This window comes from Ursus americanus, chromosome 9 (assembly GCF_024610735.1).
Source record: "Ursus americanus isolate L20-20 chromosome 9, mUrsAme1.1.p, whole genome shotgun sequence".
NCBI lineage: Eukaryota > Metazoa > Chordata > Mammalia > Carnivora > Ursidae > Ursus > Ursus americanus.
Window position 1 is genome coordinate 20519572 of NC_142135.1, and position 18759 is coordinate 20538330.

Consider the following 18759-nt stretch of genomic DNA (forward strand, 5'->3'; position numbering starts at 1 on the left):
CCAGCAAATCAGCAATCCTGGGGATGTTCTTAGGGACCCCCTGTCACAACCAGAAAATCCTTTTGCTCACGATGTTTTTTAACATCCCACAGCCATTGGGGTTCTAGAGCATACAGTGTGGGCGGTGATGAGCTGCTCAGGCCCACGAGTCGGAGGCAGGGATCGCCCCACACCAGCACCCTGGGCTTCCTGGTGAAAAATTTTAGGGTTCCTGAGGCCCACGTGGAGGTCATTACCAAATAACGATTTTCTTCCTGGCTGGGACACATGGATTAAATACGTACTGACAGAGAAGAACTGACTGATAAAATTCCATCATTCTTTTGGAACAATTGGGTGGGAAGGGTAAGGATGGAACCAATAGCCTCGAGATAGAGCCATCTGTTACATTCTTCCATTTTTAGACTTAGCTCTTTAGCCCAGGATAAAATTACTTGTATAAATTTATATAAAGTTATATTAGCATTTAGGTGAAAATGTATTAAATTATATAAAATTATGTATGTGTATAGGAGACTTTTTTATTTATCTAGGCAACCCTACTAAAAGGATTTTATGGCTTTTTCAACCCCATGGATCATGACTTACAAGTTAGTAAACATGATTTCCCGGAGTTCATTTTACAGAATACACAGAGACACTGAGGGTCTCCCAGAGAGCAGGGAGGCTGCTGTGGTGCCTGAAAATCCAACTGGAGAGGGCGATCAGGCCCAGCGTGTGTTCCTGCAAGGCCTTTCCTGGTACTCCTCCTCCTTCTCATTCTTCAGGGCTGACTTGTCCTCCTCTTATGCTTTTCACAGCTGCCAAAAGTTATATTTGCATATCCTCTACCATGGGTGGGGAACCTCGCTTCCTGCAATCCAGCCCGCTCCAGCTTACTTCCCTACCTTGTATGTCTAGACCGGCCTACCCTGTGTTTCCTTTGACCTTGTTCTTTCAGCCCTTGTGGACCCGTTTCCAGATAATGGCCAGTCTTACACCAAGGCCCCGCCAGGTATGACTCGGCTGGCTCTTTGCCAAGGCAACTAGCACACGGATAATTCTCTAAGCACTTCGCCCTCCTGTGTCAACGCAGCACCCCATGCTTGTGCTGCTTCATGCCATTGTTCATGTGTTTCTTCTGTTGTCTTTGCTCTTTCCAATCCATCTAAATCCCATCACAGGTCACCAGTCTGTTCTCCATGAAGCTGGCCTTCTCCCTTGTACCCCCATGGACCTCCCTGGACCTTGAATCCCTACTAATCTTCAGGTCTGTAGAACACACCTTAGCCCTTATTTTGCTTATGCACCTAGCACCCAATGATTGAGCTCCTACTAAGGGCCATCCATTGCCCTAGAAAATAGGGGTATTAAAGACAAAGAAAAAAAAAAAAAGAATGAAACACAGCCGCCCCTCCCCCCCCGCCCCGCCGCAAAGAGCTCCTAGTGTGGTTAAGCTGCCATGTGGCATGCCGTACTGTTCTTTCTCATATGCTGGTCCTGATTCCTTTCTGCATCTCTAAACTCTCTGAGAGCAATGAATCCCTCTTGTGTTTTTTTTTGCATTTCCAGAGTGACAAATGTTCATTTCTAAATAGTGGGTAAGAACTCAGGAAAAGGTCTGGCTTCTATTCATTTCTACAGTTTATGAACCATATTAGCCTTTATTTCCTCATCTGCAAACTAGGACTAGTTGTATCTACTTCTTTATAATGCTGGAAGGGCTGACTTAAATAATGTTCGTAAGTGCCTAGCACTGGGCCAACCACATACTAATGGCTTAAGTGGATGGTAGCTATAATTCTTACTAGGCAAGCCTGTGACACAAGGTTTGTCACTTTTTTCCCCTAGAACTTTGGCCTCCAAGCAGCACCGGAGACTTTTCCTGGTAGGCAAGATCCTTGCATTGTAGCAACAGCCTTCCTGTACAAGGTCGAATCCGAGCAGAATGGGTGGATTTAAAAGAGAAAGCAATTATGAGTCAGAAAGTCAGCAATGCCTGTGAAGACCCGCCGGGCTCCCTCTACACAAGGATGTGGATTTCTACATCCATTTTTGGCATGAAGTTTGCTGTCCCTAGCTTGCTTCATTTCCTGACATTCACTCAAGGCAGAATGGGGGCTGGAAAGAAAGAAAGAAAAAAAAATTGTCATGCAGTGACTGAAGGCTCTGTGCCAGGTGCCCCATTCACAGATCCCAACTTCACAGCATCTCTGGCAAGAAGCTGTTCTTAATTTCCATTTCACAGATTGGAAAACTGAGACGTAAAGAGGTTTAGTAACTTGACAGAGTTGCACAGCTAACCCAACGTAGATCTGAAGCCTCTGCCCTTACCATCAAATGCCCTTCGGGAAATTTGATCCAAGGGGTTCCTGACCTCATCTGGCCTGGTCCATCTGCACTGGCCCTTCTACACATCCCACTCCCACTCTGTTCAGCAGGTCTGTGGGAGAGAGGACAGCTTCGCAGCAAGCCCCCAACTCCATCGTTGTAATACCCCTCCTCAGGGCTGGGGGCAGGTTGAGGCAAGCAAGGTGCCTGCTGCCTAGTGTAAGGAGGCACTCACTGCCAGGTTCGTGTACGTGCAGACCCACGGTGTTGCTCAGCCAGATCCCAGACCTGCTCCTCCCACTGCTTGTCCCGGGATGTAGCTGCTCGGATTTGCCGGAGGCAACTACACCAAGACCTCCATCGCCAAGATAGCCGAGATTGGCTGGCATACCGGCACTCCTACCCTTTTCAGATCCCATGTTTCTGTTTCTGGATCGCTCCTGCCCTAAAACTCTTTTCCCACCTTCAAAACTACCTTTCGTGACTTCTTTTTGCCTGACTTTCCCTGCAAAACTGTAACACGCCACACAAGCAGAAGAAACTCAGAGATCCCCCACCACAGCTACTGAGTGGGTTTCTACTCCCATGTTAACTCCTGTCTGTTGGAAGTGGCTGGGAGAGAAGGCCTGTGAGGCCAGGTCCGGGCTTTGCAGAGAACATGGTGCTCTGGGTGAGTGCATGTTGGTTTGCAAACCAGCCTTTCTGCTCAAGGGGGGCATGGGGAGACCAAAGAAAGAGGCAGTCCAGTCCAGATTGGTAGGTAGCAGTGTTAATAAGCAGGGGAACTTACACACAAGGCTTGTGTTGGGCAACTGCAGGATGAGTGGATCTCCACACCCACCCTCCCAATTCTTAAAGTCTATATAAAGGGGTTTCAGTCATATTCATCCAGATGGTCTCAACAACACCTTACTCTGTTAAGGCTCGGTCTTTGAAACAGCTCCCACTGTGGAGACAGTGGGCAGAACATAAATTCCACATTCCAAGGACAGTGGTGGGGGGAGGGGGAGATGCGGAGCTTTGGATTCCCTGGGTCCGGTTTGCAGGTCAACTAGCAGTCATGTCTTCTCAATGACCTCTCCCAACAACAGGGTCTCCATCAGGCACAGAATATGGGCAGTTGTACTTGCCACTGTTGGAATCCAAGCCAACCCTCCTTATCTTACAGAAGAAGAAACTGAGGCCATAAGGGAAGTGACTTCCCTAAGCTCCATAAGCCAGCTCATGCAGATCAGAGCAAGGAACCCAGTCTCCTACTCCTAACATGCTTTTGAGATGGACTCAGAGAGTGGGACCCACTGTATACATTCTTCTCTTGGCTCCGTTATTACTAAAGCTAGCCCCAACTCACAACATGCGGCACGATTCGTACTGTAGCTCTCCCTCAAAACTCACCCCTGTCATGAGTACCAGCGATGTGGTTCACAGACCACCCATGTCAGGGTCCTCTCAAGTATTGACTCATAACGCTGAGGCTTGGGACATGACCTGGTTATTCTGAGTCAGAACATGGTTTGGTCACTAAAGTTGAGACACTGATGTGGAGTTTGTACGGTTTCTGTCTTGACTTCTTATTTAGTTTCTTGGCTCCTCTTCGGTTTTCTTTCCTTTGGGGCATGAAGTCAGTGCCTCTATCATGTTGTATTTTTAGTTCTCAAATTCAAGAAATAAAAGTCACGATACTTTTCATCAAACTGTGATTTGGCTAAGATGGAAATGGGAGAAGGGAATTCTCAGCATAGGAGATATTCAATTTTCCCGTGTGGCGTATGGTAGTTATATAGAAAGATCCCTCACTTAACGACTGGTGTTTTTTCAATAAAAGTCTATTGTCAAAGATAGTAAAAAAGCTCTTTAGGTCTTCATTTTTCAGTTGTAGGCAAAATATTTCCAAACGCATGTCAGTACTTTCTTCAATCTCCTTTATAAGAATTTGGTTTATTGCTTGAAGGAGAGGGGACATGCTGATGGGCATGGGTGGTGTCCGCAAATGTGTGTGCCTGACACGGTCTCTCAGAAAATTTGAATCTGTTGCCAGCATTTAAAAGTCAGGAGATTGCAATTTAAATTAAAAGAAAAAAAAAGAAGGGCGCCTGGGTAGCGCAGTCGTTAAGCATCTGCCTTCGGCTCAGGGCGTGATCCCGGTGTTCCGGATCGAGTCCCACATCAGGCTCCTCTGCTGGGAGCCTGCTTCTTCCTCTCTCACTCCCCCTGCTGTGTTCCCTCTCTCGCTGGCTGTCTCTCTGTCAAATAAATAAATAAAATCTTTAAAAAAAAAAAAAAAGAAAAAAAGAAAAAAAAAGAAAAGAAAAGTCAAGAGACTACAGGGTCGCCTGGGTGGTTCAGTCAGTTAAGCATCCGGCTCTTGATATCAGCTCAGGTCATGATCTCGGGGTCCCAAGGATCGAGCCCCGCAGCAGGCTCCCTGCTCAGCAGGGAGTCTGCTTCTCTCTCTCCCTCTGCCCTTCCCCTGGCTTGTGCTCTCTGTCTCTCTCTCTCTCTCTCTCTCTCTCAAATAAATACAATCTTTTTTAAAAAGTCAGGGGATTGCACATTTTTAAAATTTAAATTTGTGTCTTCATGTTAAGTATTCCTAATCTCTCATACCAGACTACAGTCCTAAGAAGCAACAACCTGGTATCTTGGTAGCTACTCTCTGTAACAGACTGTGGTGCATTAAAGATGTTATAAAATCTTTAACACTCTTCCTATTGAGATGTGTGGTCTAGGTATCCTCCCCTTGAATCCGGGAAGGCTTGGTGACTGCTCTGACCAGTAAAATATGCAGAGGTACTACTGGGACAGTTTGTGGACCCAGGCTTTAAGAAACTGGCAGCATTTACTTCCTGTCTCTTGAGATACTGGTTCAGGGAAATGAGCCGCCATATGTCAAGTGCAGCCACCCTGAGACCATCATGCTGTCAGAAGCCCAAGCCACTTGAAGAGGCCATGGAAGAAGAGGCACCATATGGACAAAGGCAGAAGAGCATCTAAGTGCCAGACACACGACTAAGGCAGCCCCCTTGGAAGTACATCCTCTGCCCCCATGAGGGGCCAGCACGAGGATAAGAGATGAGTCACCCAGCTGAGCCCTTCATGAATTCTTGACCCATAAAAGCATAAGCTAAATAAAATAATTGCTTTAAGCCATCAATGTGGAGTAGATAACTGAACAAGAGCTTGAGTTTTGTGTGCTCTATTCTGACCTCCATTCTTTCTCCTGGCTTCACTTGCTTCAATTACTGTATATCCTGGCCCCCTTCAGAATTTGGGTTCATAATCTTTATTTAAACCATGGTCTGGAGACCCTTGAATTATTTGAACTTTTGAAAATTAAAATATTAAAAATATATATGAAAAATTATGTACTGAAGGCAGGAGAGATACAGAGAAAAATGGAAATTTCTACTTGAAGTAGAAATTTAACTTCAATGAACCACCTTGCTCAAGGTGAAAAGAGCACAAGATCAAGGATTGGTCAGCCCTCTCTTAGAGTTGGCTTCCGTATCTTTAGAAGCAAGTCCCATTCATCTTTGACGTTCGATGATTCAATGAGTAGGATAGCTCAGCTTTCGTATTATTTATTTTGAGTGTGTATTTGTGAATCTTATAATATATCAGAAAGTATATTTATTCCATGGCATTCCAGCCTGTGGGGCAAAAGAGATGTCTAGTTCTTTGTTGAAGGCTGTGCCTTTCCCATCTTGTACCCCCGGCTCTCAGTAAATATTTGTTGAATAAATGAATGGACAAATGAATGTGTGTTAGTCACCAAGAATACGAAGACAAATGAGACAAGGTCCCTGCCCTTGAGGAGCTCACATTCTATCGAACACAGGCAGCAAATTAAATACTAGTTATGCCTCCTGGGTAGCACATTCTTTTATTCAAAAACACCATTTCATCTGTGTCTAGCCGCTATTCGGCTGTCCACACCATAGCCAGATGAAACAATAAGCTACGTGGAAAAAAAAATTGATAACTTTGTATGGTGACAGATGGTAAGGAGACTTGTGCTGGTGCTCGTCTGGCAGGATATACAAGTATCAAATCCTTACTCTGCGCACCTGAAGCTAATGCGTTATATGTCAATTATACCTCAGTGAAAGGAAAAAAAAACCCACATATGGCGGAGGAGCCCTGAAAGAGACCCGGGGGCTGCAAGCCACCTCCCCTGAAGAGACAACCTCCCCGTGCTGAGTTTAAGGAGGAAGGGAGCTCAGTCCCATCAGAGCTGCGAGAAGCAGGGCACAATCACTCAGAAGCACCCTCAGGGGCCCATCAGAAAAGAACAGAATCACTGACGCGTCATTCCATCAGGCTCTGCTTGCAAAGACTGCAGAAACAGCAGCGAGGCTGCACGGCCAACACCACTCCTCAAGGCTGCAGTGAGCTGAAAGATTCAGGGCAAACACCAAAGTTTTGGTTTGTTTTCTTAAAGGAGATGGAGGAAGGCCTTGGGTTTGATCAGCCTGCCCCATATGCACTTTGAGGAATTCTCTTTTTCCTTCCCAAGTATGTTGGGCAGAGTGTCAGCTTGTGCATTTTCCCCCTTTCTTTCGTTCTAGTCGAGGACTTTATGAAGTTGGACAGAGAGGAAACAAAAGCATTTGTTTAAAGATGAAAGATTAAGTCTTCTTATTCTTCATTCTCCCAGTGAGATTGAGTATCAGTGTCAATATATTGATATGATCCACATTGCATGGCGTGTTGATTAAAATGCTTTTTGGGGGCGCCTGGGTGGTTCAGTCATTTAAGCATCCGGCTCTTGATGTCAGCTCAGGTCATGATCTCAGGGCCATGAGATTGAGCCCTGCTGTGGGCTCTGAGCTCAGAGGGGAGTCTGCTTGAGAATATCTGCCTCTCTCTGCCCCTTACCTCTGCTCTATCTTTATCTGTCTAAATGAATAAAATCTTAAAAATAAATGAAAATAAAATGCTTTTGGGTTTTGGAGGATTTCTTGTTGTTTATGTTAAATAGCAGCCATGAGGATGTCAGGAAGTCATCAGGGCTGGTGCTGTCTCACTGATTTCCAAGTGGCAGAGCCACGTTCACGCCCAGGGAGGCCAGACCCCGCAGGTGGAAGTGACTTTCTGTTTGTAAAGTAGAACCCGGTGAAATACTTCACCAGTAGTTAATTTGCTGTGTTTGTTCAGTGGACTCTGAGCTTCTCCAAGGAGAAATCGTCGAAGGAAAGGTAAAAGCCAGAACCATGGGACCTAGGTTTCCCTCCAATTTCTTATAGTTTTTAAAACTGTCAACATCTTAACATTCTAAGGAGAAAATATTATGAAGGGTCATTTTCTTCTTTAAAAAGTAGCTTTTTCATCGTTTCAGTATTGTAATCCAGAGTCAATATAAACTCATTGTCTTGGGAATTAGGTAAAATTATCAAAACAAATCAAGGTATTATTAAAATTAAATAGCAAGTGGGGGAAATATCGACAGGAAGTCGCGATTAGCTCACATAGGCTATGATGCTGACCGTCAGCTTTACCCAGTTCTGCCTGAAGGGATCCACTCTCAAAGGGGGAAGGACTTTGTATCTTCCTGAAAACCGACCTTGCTTGCTAATTTTTGACTTCATTCTTTGAAGTGTCACTCGCTCTCTTTGATCTGTAGGTCAGTTGTGCATTGCTCTTAGCTGTTTCAGGTGTCTCCTGTGTGACCCGCTAGCCCCGGTGATTCCAGTACGTTTAAATCTAGACTCTCACATCTCAAGATTCCTGTCTTTTGATAGGCAGTACGTTATTAAGTGAATGAAAGTTTTATTGCCTAACCTGTAGGAGGTGACTAGAAGGTAAAATAAGGTTAAAGAAAGAATGTGAAGATAGCATGCTTGGTCTCCCTGCCTCGAAGGGATTGCAAACACTTAGTACCTGGGGACCCAGGGCAGGGAAGCTCACTGATGTGGAAAAGCAGAAATGGCAGGTGACATGGATTACCGGCCCAAAGCCAGCAATTATGAGGGACCTGCTTGGTTGTGTAGTCTTGTCCCCTTAATCTAGTGAGCCGAGCATTTTAAATGAGGACTACGTGGATAAAATTTCTGAAGCATGAGGCTTGTTCTTCCTCAATTCATGAAGACTATTCTATAATCATAAAAATCACAGACCCAAAAGGAACTTTGAAAGAGTACTTGCCCATGCTCCTGACTGCAGGTGAAACTATGCACAACCTGTCCATAAAGGAAAACAGTGCACCTGTTTTTAAGCATTCAGGAAAATGACAGTAGTCCGCTTTCTTTGGTAAGACGCTTAATTACCTTCCCCTGAAGGAAAATCCTGGAATAGCTTCAGAGTCAACTGGATTCACATGTCTGGATTGTTTGTCACTCTCTGGCTGTATGACTGTCAGCATATTACTGATCTTGATAAATCTGATTTGTAACATGGAATAAATAACAGTCTACTTACATCACAAGACGGTTTTTAGGAGTAAAGAGCTACATGCAGTACCCAGCACAGAGAACACATGTTACTTCTCTGTTCCTCTTTCACCTAACTGCACTCCTGTTGCGTTCCTAGTGTCCTCTGGTTCCATGTGGAGAGACAATGTCAAATGTCTAATCATTCCCCAACCTAGTAGATAGCATGACATAACCGGGAGACTCGGCACAAACTTTCAAGGGAAGCTGGCTTGCTACCACTTTCTGGATAGCAAGATAGAGTGAGAAAGCATTTAGTGTATCGCCATGTATTTGTTTACTAGGGCCACCATAATATAGTGCCACTAATTGGATACCTTCGAACAGCAGAAATGTGTCATCTCACAGTTCAGAAGGCTGGTAATGTGAGATCAAGATACCAGCAGGGCCATGTTCCATGTGAAGGCATCAGGGAAGGGTCTGTTTCAGGCCCCTCTCCCAGCTTCTGGTAGTTTCTTGTATAGCTACATAATTCTAGTCTTCATGCATCATTCTCCTGTGTGTGTGTGTCTTGTGCCCAGAGCCCCCATTTTTATGAGGACACTGGTCATATGCAGTTGGGGACCACACTACTCCAGTTTGACCTCATCTTAACTAATGGCATCTACAACACCAAATAAGATCACATTCTGATTTACTGGGGGTTTTGGGGGTACACAGTTCACTTGGCACACTAGGTTGTGAGATAGTAGTTCTTAAAAATCTTTTGTCAGGCTCTATTTGATATTATATTTGGTATTTAGGACAAAGTAGCTTTGCAGCCAGCCCCCCAAATAGTGCAGGAAGACCATTCTTTGGAAAACCAATCTCAAGCCCCTCACATGCGAGGAGAACAGGGAAACGTCCTAGTGGAGAATCCCAGAGTCACCTGTGCAGATGGAGGAGAGAGAAAGCATGGACGCAGAAGGGTGAGACAGCAATAGAGATCCTGGCTGAGCCTCATCAGGAATGTTACATGATAAAGAGCTTTTGAGGCAAGGGCTGTGCAGTCTGCTCAGATCTGGGAGGTTTCTCTTCCTCTAGCCAGGGCCGTGCCCCCACCAGGGCTGAGAAGCTTTTGGCCCCACAGCTGCAGCATGCTGCAAAGGCATTCAACAGTCCAAGGAGAAAATATTTTAAAAAGAGTTTGGGTTGGGGCACCTGGGTGACTCAGTCAGTTTAGCATCTGCCTTTGGCTCAGGTCATGATCTCAGAGTCCTGGGATTGAGCCCCGCATCAGGCTCCTTGCTCAGCAGGGCATCTGCTTCTCTCTCTGCCCTCTACCCCTCCTCCCTGCTCATGCTTGCTCTCTCAAATAAATAAAATCTTTAAAAAAAAAATAAAAAAAAAAAAAACCAACTTGGAACACCTAGATGGCTCAGTCGGTCATGATCAGCTTAGGTCATGATCTCAGGGTCTTGAGATTGAGCCCTGAATTGGGCTCCATGATCAGCAGGGGGTCTGCTTGTCTCCCTCTTCCTCTGCTCCTCCCCCTGCTTGCACACACACTCTCTCAAAAAAATAAATCGTATATAAAAATAAGAAGAACTCTAGCCTGAAAACTTGCCTCTATGAAAAGAATAAAGAGAACTGAGATTCTTAGTGCCACATTTTTGGAAGTTGAGTCTAGCTGAGAAACATTTAGAATAATTTTCACATATATGAAGAGGATGAAGAACAACATTTTGTAATTTCGAGGCAAGGGGGAATCAGGAGGAGGCTTGAATTAGAGGAGATGTGAATCAGATCAGAGAAGAAATTCCCATTAGTAAAGTAACCTGTTTAAAAAAGAAAGAAATTAAGGTATCTTCTCTACATATCTTAGATACGAAGACACTCGTCTCTCTGTGACAAGTGTAGTCATCCCTGGATTTCAAAGATCCCATCATTTTTTCATGCACCAAAGAGATATTGTGTGCATAAGCCATGCCAGATGTAGTACTGAGGTCTAGGGCCATAGGGATGATGGACACAGGCCAGGTCTTCATAGAGCTCATTGACTCATGCTTCACGCTCCGTATCTAGTTGTTGAATAAATACATAAATGGAGATGTATAAATAGATCAATTCTAATACAATGACATAGTACTAACAGCTATCCCAGTACTGAGATTATATTTCTAACTATGGGTAAAGTAAGTAGTGCTTTGCAGAAGACTTGGCCTTTGAGCATCTTGAAAGAGGACTGTTAGTTTGCGAGGTGGGCACGAAAGGTTGGGACGCACACATGAGGCATGACGCTGGGCTATCTGGACACTGGTTACAGTGTGATTGGAGTAGAGGTTACATAGTAGAGACAAGAGGACCAGTCATCAGAGAGGAGGCGGGAGTAGAATCAAGTACACAAACCCCATTTCTTCAGCGTCTCTTGAGCTCCTAATGACTCTCATGCTTTATTTACTAGAAGTCAAGTCCTACCTTATTTAATACTCTCCTGGCCTGTCCTGAAAATAGGAAAGCACTTTTTGACCTTCATTTGTAAATTTGTAAAACAAAAGAATTGTTGCTGGCTCACATTCTAAAAATAGACATAAGCGAGGTGAGCCTTCGTTTTGGGAATATTTGACCTCAGCCTTGGGATTTGTGAACATTCCTTCTCTCTCAGTAGTGACACGTTTTGTGATCATGGTACAGAGAGCTGAACAGGCCTGGCATCGGCTTCTTTCAGAGAGTGGTGGGGCTTCATGTAGGAGGTACATGCGAAGAAAGCACAAGCTAGCTGGGATTCTCGGTGAGGTTGGAGCCACAGAGCCCAGAGAACTTGCCATTTAGCTCTTGCCAACTTCTTGTAGGAACATCTCTGTGCACAGGAAGAGGGCGGCTCTGCAGAACTCAGAAGCTCAGGGGACATGCTCCTGCAAAATGCTGCCTCTTAGACCCTCCAATCTCTCCCACCAAGAAAGGAGATGGGAGCGAGGGAAGAACGGGGGGGGGGGGGGGGGGTGGAAGCTGAGGTGAATCAGCTCTGAGACTAGCCCTCCCAGCATGACCATCTACTGAGTGTTTTCTCCTTTTCAGGCACCCTGCTAATGCTGGAAGGCAAATACCATGCATTCCTGACCAGCAGGCATCCCAGGTTTTCCTTTTGGGGCAGACATTTCCTTTGCAAAACAGTTGACTAAGCAGTCACCATACAACATGAGATAAATAGGACAATAAGCAGAGGATGTTGTGACCTTCGAGGGGCCTCTAACTCCCCCTAACATGGCAGAGCGTTCCAGGCATGGCAGCAAGTTTCAAGAAATGACGTGCTCAGCTATGGCTGGAGTTTGCTGTTTGTGGCGGGGGCTGAGACCACAGTGTAGATAAAAGTGTATGGTGCTAAGGGACCGGAATATCACCTCCGAGCCCTCACAGGACAGAGGACCCAGACTCATCTAGCTGGAAGCCAAGGTCCCCCACCTTTTGCACACACACGCTCAGGCAATCATTCAAGGGCGCTTTCCTACCGTTGCGATGGTTATGTTGAGAAACCCAGAGAAGAGCACAGTTGTAAAGAGTAATTAGTGTTGTGACTAAATAAATGAACACCACCTGTGCATCCTGTTTGGGGAAATGAGTCAAATTAGTGAAACAAGTTGCATAATCACAGCAAATGCCAATCTCAGCCGTTGCCGCTATGCCGGTCATTTCTAGTTTTAATGAGTGGCTTCGTGATCAGTGCTCATTCAGATGAACGAAGAGGAATTTTAGGTTTATGTTTTATTTTCAATCACATACGTAATATGCAATCATTGCCAGAAATTTTTTTAAAATTTAGTTATGCAAAAATAAAAAAGTTACTCTAAACCTACCAGGCAGAAATGACCATCAACATTTTGGTGCATATACTTTCAGACGTTCATAAATATGTATATTTATGAAAACTGATTATTTAGTTATTTCTTCTGTTGTCTTAGTTTACATTGGACTTTCTGTTGTTCTTTCTTTTGTTACCCTCCTTTTTTTTTTTTTTTTAAGTGGCGGCCAGTTTTGCCGTATGATCTGCGTTTATCTTTGATTCATTTCCCCTTCCCCATCCCACTCCAGGAATTTGGAAGGCATGGTACTTAAGTCGCTCTGATAGTTTATATTGAATGTTTAAATAATAGTGATGTTTAACACCCATGTTCTAAACCTGTGTTTCTCAAATTATTAATGTCAAGAGTGAGCAGTGTCTGTTGGCACACCGCTGTATAGAAATGGAAGATGACCATGGGCTCCTTCCTCCAGCTCCCCACGCACAATACCCCTCCCACCCAGTTTGTGTTATTCTTCGAGATTGTTATCCCCGTCTGCAGTAGCTAAATCCTTGAATCTCATGTAATTGGACCTCTTGTTTCAAGAATGACAGTATTTACATTCTTCATAGGAATGCTGCTATTTAGCAATGTCTGCATTGCCCAGTTTCCATGCTGCTGGTTAATCTCAGTTACCATAGAGAACATCAGTGTTCTAGAACCCTTTCCCAGCGGAAAATGTCTTCTTGTTGCTTTCACTTAGTACTGACAGCAGCTTGGGCTGATAATAGAATTAGGGAATCATAGCCTAAGTTTTCTCCCTGAAAACTACATAGACAAATTCCACTGACATTTTTTTCTTTTAGAGGGGATTTATTTCTTTTTCCTGGATTTGGGCAAGATTCTTTTTTAGACTTAATATTCAGTGGATCCAAATGTTTATCAGTTTTCATTAAGTCCACAGTAAAAACCTTTTAAACTGGAGATATTTTTTTTCATTTCAGGGAAATTTCCTTCAATATACTTTTTTTTTTTTTTTAAGAGAAGGGAGCGGGTGGGCGGGGGAGCAGAAGGAGAGGAGAAAGGAGAATCTTAAGCAGACTGCACGCCCAGTGCAGAGCATGACACCAGGGCTCAGTCTCACAACCGTGAGATCATGACCTGAGCCAAAATCAAGAGTCGGATGCTTAACAGACTGAGCCACGCAGGCGCCCCTCGATATGCATTTTTGATTGGTTTTGTTGCATTGTTTCTGAGTGTTTCCTCGTTTACTCACATTAGGCATCTGCTGCAGAGCCTCTGTCTGTGATTCTAGTCTGTCTATTTCTTCTTCTTCATTCCACTTGGTTTTGGGGGGGGGGTTTTTGTTGTTTTTTTCCCTCTGAACTCTGGGTGATTGTCTCAAATTTGCACTCACCGTAATAGTTTCTAAACTAGATTGAGTTTTGGATCCACTTTAGGGGCTTTTTCTAAATACAGATTTCATAGCTTCACCCAAGGCCCACTGACTCAAAATCTGCTATATTTCACCCTAGGAATGTGTATTTTAAGTGTCCCTCCCCCCTTATTTAGCTGGGTTTGAGAACCACTGTCCTATTTCACTAATCTAATTCCATTTGATTCAGGAGTGACTCTGCTCTTTACTGTTTTTCATGCAGTTTTAAATTCTGCAATGGAATTATCTGCTTGCTTGTATTCTTTTCATAAAATCCCTTTTTTATCTCTGTTTGTTGCCTCATTACCTCTCTTATAGCAACTTGGAGTGTTGAGTAATTACCTCGAGAATACAAAGTAGTTACTATTAAACTTTTGTCTTTGTCTCGTGGCACATCTTTTCTAGAGCGTGCTATTCTTTTCTCCTTTATGCGTATGTTTAGTTCCTGGTGTTTATATTATGTTTATAATTTGTGTTGTGGAGCATTTTTCATCCCATGTTGGGGCCTGTTTGGTAGCTTACTCTTCAGGGTGCCACAGGTGACTTCTCTGCATCCCCAGGCCCTCTTCCCTTGAGGGCTGCATGATACGTCTTCATATAATGAGTCTTGTTATCCAGCCTGAGGAGTACGGAGAGGAGCCAGTTTTATGAAGAGACCCAGCAGTAGAATTTTGCCTTACTCAGCATTTCCTACACATCTGGGAGCTCTTGCATCAAGACCCACCTCTTCATATCCTGGGTACCCTTCACCTGCCCAGTATTCTGTGCACCGAGCAGGGCCACCTCTATTATGTCACGTGAAATGTCTATCTATCTGAGTTGGATAGAACTTACATGAGTTGAGGCAGTATCCTGTCTAGCTCCAGGGTATCTTTCCTATTTTTTTAGTAATGGCCACATTGGTGACAGTTGGACTAGAGACAAAGCCCCACCTTCCCTGGAGTTGCGGGTCGAGCCATGTACGTTTCTAGCCCCCACTGAATGTGCCACGTTGTTCCTTATCAGTGAGTCCCTCTACCTCCTAGACTGCAGTTGGCTTCAGATCTCAACCCTCCATAGGAAGAACCTCTCCCCTAGATGTCAGAGTAAGTCCACAGAAAAAGGCAAGTAATAGCCAAAACATGGAAGTAAGCTCAATAGCCATCGGCAGTTATGGATGATAAGTTGTGCAGCTGTACATGGAATGCAAACTCGAGCAGCCACGTATTATTTTGACATATAGACAAACGTCAGAAACAAAGTTGAACAAAGAGTCAAGGGGAAGACACCAAGAGCACTGTATGTCTTCCTTCAGTTGGAGGCCATCTACAAGGTATCAGATGCGGGGTTCTAGATGCTTGTACAATGGCTTTGTTAGGTGACCTAGTTCAGACTAAGGAGAGGCTGTTCCCTATCCCTGCTTCTCTTGGGATTCCTGAAAGGAGGAAGGGAGGGAGCTTGCTTTCATGAGAGACTCTTTCCGCAGAAACACAGAAAGAATGGCTAGATTTGTACACAGAGCATTATTCCCAGCAGCATGACGGTGTCATTTGCAAGCAGCACTGGGTGCATGAATACATTTTCTTCAGAAGTAGCGTTAGCGCCAGTACCCTTACAGTGATGAGGACAGTGAGGCTTGGTGAACTGTGACTTATCCCTCTTGCTGTTAAAGACAGAGGCTGACTTTAAACAGAGTCCAGAGTCAGCTCACTGTCCAGTACATCACAATGCCTGATGCTTCAATCTACAGTCAACTCAAGCTGAAAGATACGTCCAGTCACTCAACAAATATATATTGAGCACTTGTTATGTGCTGGGCCAGGTGCTAAAGACACAGCAATGAACAAGACATATCTTTTCACTGCTGTCATAACACTTAAAATATAGAATGGAACATGGACATTAAAGAATTGCATGAAAAGTATTAAGTGACAGTTGGAAAGAAGTTACCATAGAATAGTAAAAAGGAGGGAACCCAGACTAGCACCAGGGGAAGGATTTCTTAAGTGACCAATAATAAGAACCCCAGTTGATAAACAAGTTAAACAAAGAAACAAGGAGAACAGCGATACAATAGAGTCAGAGCCAGTAGGAAGAACTTTGCGAACTAAAGAAATCAGCATAAAGGCACAGTGAGGAAGATGGGTGGTGGCCAAAGATGACAGGGCCACACACTTTGCGGAGCTGTGTAAGCCATGATGACCAGGGTTTGGGTGTGACGCTAAAGTTAGGGCAAGTTCTGCAGGGGTTAAAAGGTGGAGAGGGGATATGGTCATATCCATTGTATTATCTACTAAAAAGAGGCTGAAAAGATCCGACCAGCTTATTCCGGAGCCAAAATATCTCTGGGAATGGTTAATAACCTATTACATTATTGTAGATTTGCTTATAAATATATGGTATCTAAAAGACTCTTTAAATGGATGAAAATATGCCACTCTCAGTCTACATATTAAAAATTGAACATGGGGCACCTGGGTGGCTTAGTCAGTTAAACGTCTGCCTTCGGCTCAGGTCATGATCCCAGGGTCCTGGGATCGAGTCCCACGTCGGGCTCCCTGCTCAGTAGGGAGCCTGCTTCTCCCTCTCCCTCTGCTGCTCCCCCTGCTTGTGTTCGCTCGTGCTCTCTCTCTCTCAAATAAATAAAATCTTTAGAAAAAATTGAACGTAGATCTGGCCAACCTTAAAAGATATCCCTCATGTTCACAGTTTTTCAAGTTGAAGAGGTGTCTTCTGAATAGGTGAAGTCCCATGGATATTGCCCCAGCCTACCCCTGCTGGTCAGACTTGCCTGCCTTCCTGCCAATAAAAGGTCGGGGCCATGAACTGGAAATGGCTTTAGGTCTTCAAGAGGCCAAGGAAATATACCACATAGCAAAATGGATGGGACTTTATTCTAAATCAGCATTTTATTTTTATAGATTCTCATTCAGTGACTGTAAAGGGTCCATTCCGTAGATCTTTTTTTAATATCAGAGAATTAATTTCAGTATAACTTCATTTGATTGTCTGCCATCCCTCCTCCCACCCTTACTTCCTCTGACATTTACCCGTTGTTTCCTCAGATACTGGGAAATAACTAATTACTTTCCAGAATAATGTGACCTACAGTGATGAATGGTCCATTTCACACCTGTTTATTGAATACGTATGGCATGGAGGTTCTAAATCACAGACATGGAAAATGAGTGACAAAGATGAATGAGCCAGGTTTTCTACCTTCAAGAGGCCTCCAGTTTCAGAGAACATCAGAGGATCACAGCAGACTGTGATCTAAGGGCTATCAAGATGGCTAACAACCTCAGGATTTTCAGAAGCAAGAGAGAAACAAGGGGGACTTTCAGTTACTTGGGTCTCCAGCAGTAAAGAATTATTTTTAGAAGGTTGTTTTAAAAATATATATTGAAAGCCCATGGTTCTGAAAATTGATTATGTCAGAATTCTGAGCAGTCCATTCATGTATTCTCTATGTAATTCCTTTCACTGAATCAAGATCTTTAAATAAATCTTCTCTGAACTAGCATGGAATATTTGGGGATCACTGATGTGCAGGTTTGCAGGCCAACCGTGTGGTTACTCCCTGGAAGGGGTCAAAATAGCTATTGTCTAGTTGTCATTTTTTATTTGCCTCAGTGTAAATGTGATGTAAAGCTGACAATGTTAAGCTAATTATTCGTAAGCACTTATTTTCCGCTGCTAAATGGAATCGTGCAGAAGACAACCCCCCCACCGCAGAAAATGCATAAAATGGAACATTTAATTACAGTAACCATTTTTACAGTAAAGGAAGCACATTGCTGTCCTTTAGGACCTCCTTGCCATAAAATATCTGACTAGCAGGGGAAACAGGCACAGGTCGCAACAGAAATACATTGTGTTTGACACTCAGTATAAACCCACCAAAGCTATGAAGTAGCAGTTCCTTAGTGAAGGACCAGAGAAGAGGTGATCTCCCTAAATACCAGTTCTAGTGCAAATTTATGAACTTTTAAACTCATGAACATACATTCCTAAATAAGCTGAAATGGTTCATTCTCCCTCTTCTTGGTGCCTGTCATCCTCCTGGAAATCTGAAGCAACATAAGTCACGCACTCAGCCATCAGGGCAGAAGAAGTGTATGACCTAGAATACACTGTAGGTATTAAAATACATCGTCTTCCCCAAGGCACCCTGAGCCTGGGACCCTGAGGTTTTAGCCTCTTTTAGGAGATGACATTTCACTGCTTACCCCTCAGTTATGGTAGTTTTATGCCAGTCCAGGCCAAAGGATAATTGCTCTCAAATTCTTTATGAGGAAACCTCATTTGTCATTTGCATATTAGAGCCCCTGCAATGGATTGGCAGGCATCAGAGAGTAAATCTGTGCTCTAGCTGTAATTCATACACACACACACACCAATTTGACACAGTGGAGCAGGGTGCTGTTATTGAGAAACTGAAGCACCAGGTGTGATTAAATAAGATCACACATTTCATTCTCTCTTTAATTTCACATCACTCTTCAGCAGCTGAATCCATGCACCCCCCCCCCCATGGAGTCAGCCTGCACTGTGCATTTTTAGTATGCCCAGCAGAGCGGTGGGAAAATGTTTCCAAAGTAAGCCACCCTGCTGGGCTGCTGTGAGTCAAATCTGTTTTTGCCTTCAAATTATTCAGTATTGCTAGATCTGGTTTATTAATCCATTAATCTCCCTAGAAGGTAAGACTTCTGGTACTTCTACATCATTGATGCTCAGTTTCAACTAAAAGCAGTTTCAAAACATACAGAAGACTAGAATCAAGGATGGAGAAACGAGTAGAAGCATGCACAGCCTTTCCTTTTAGCTCCCTTCCCTCCACAGCTCCCCTGCATCTCTCCCCACCCACCCCAATTCTCTGGCTCTAGGATTAGGAAGTGGAAGTGGCATT

The 18759-nt window shown here is 44.0% G+C and overlaps 1 protein-coding gene across 2 annotated transcripts in view; it reads left to right on the forward strand.

Annotated features, from left to right (window-relative positions):
• SAMD12 (sterile alpha motif domain containing 12) overlaps positions 1-18759 on the forward strand; it is a 373866-nt gene that overhangs the window by 235361 nt on the left and 119746 nt on the right. The window lies entirely within an intron of this gene.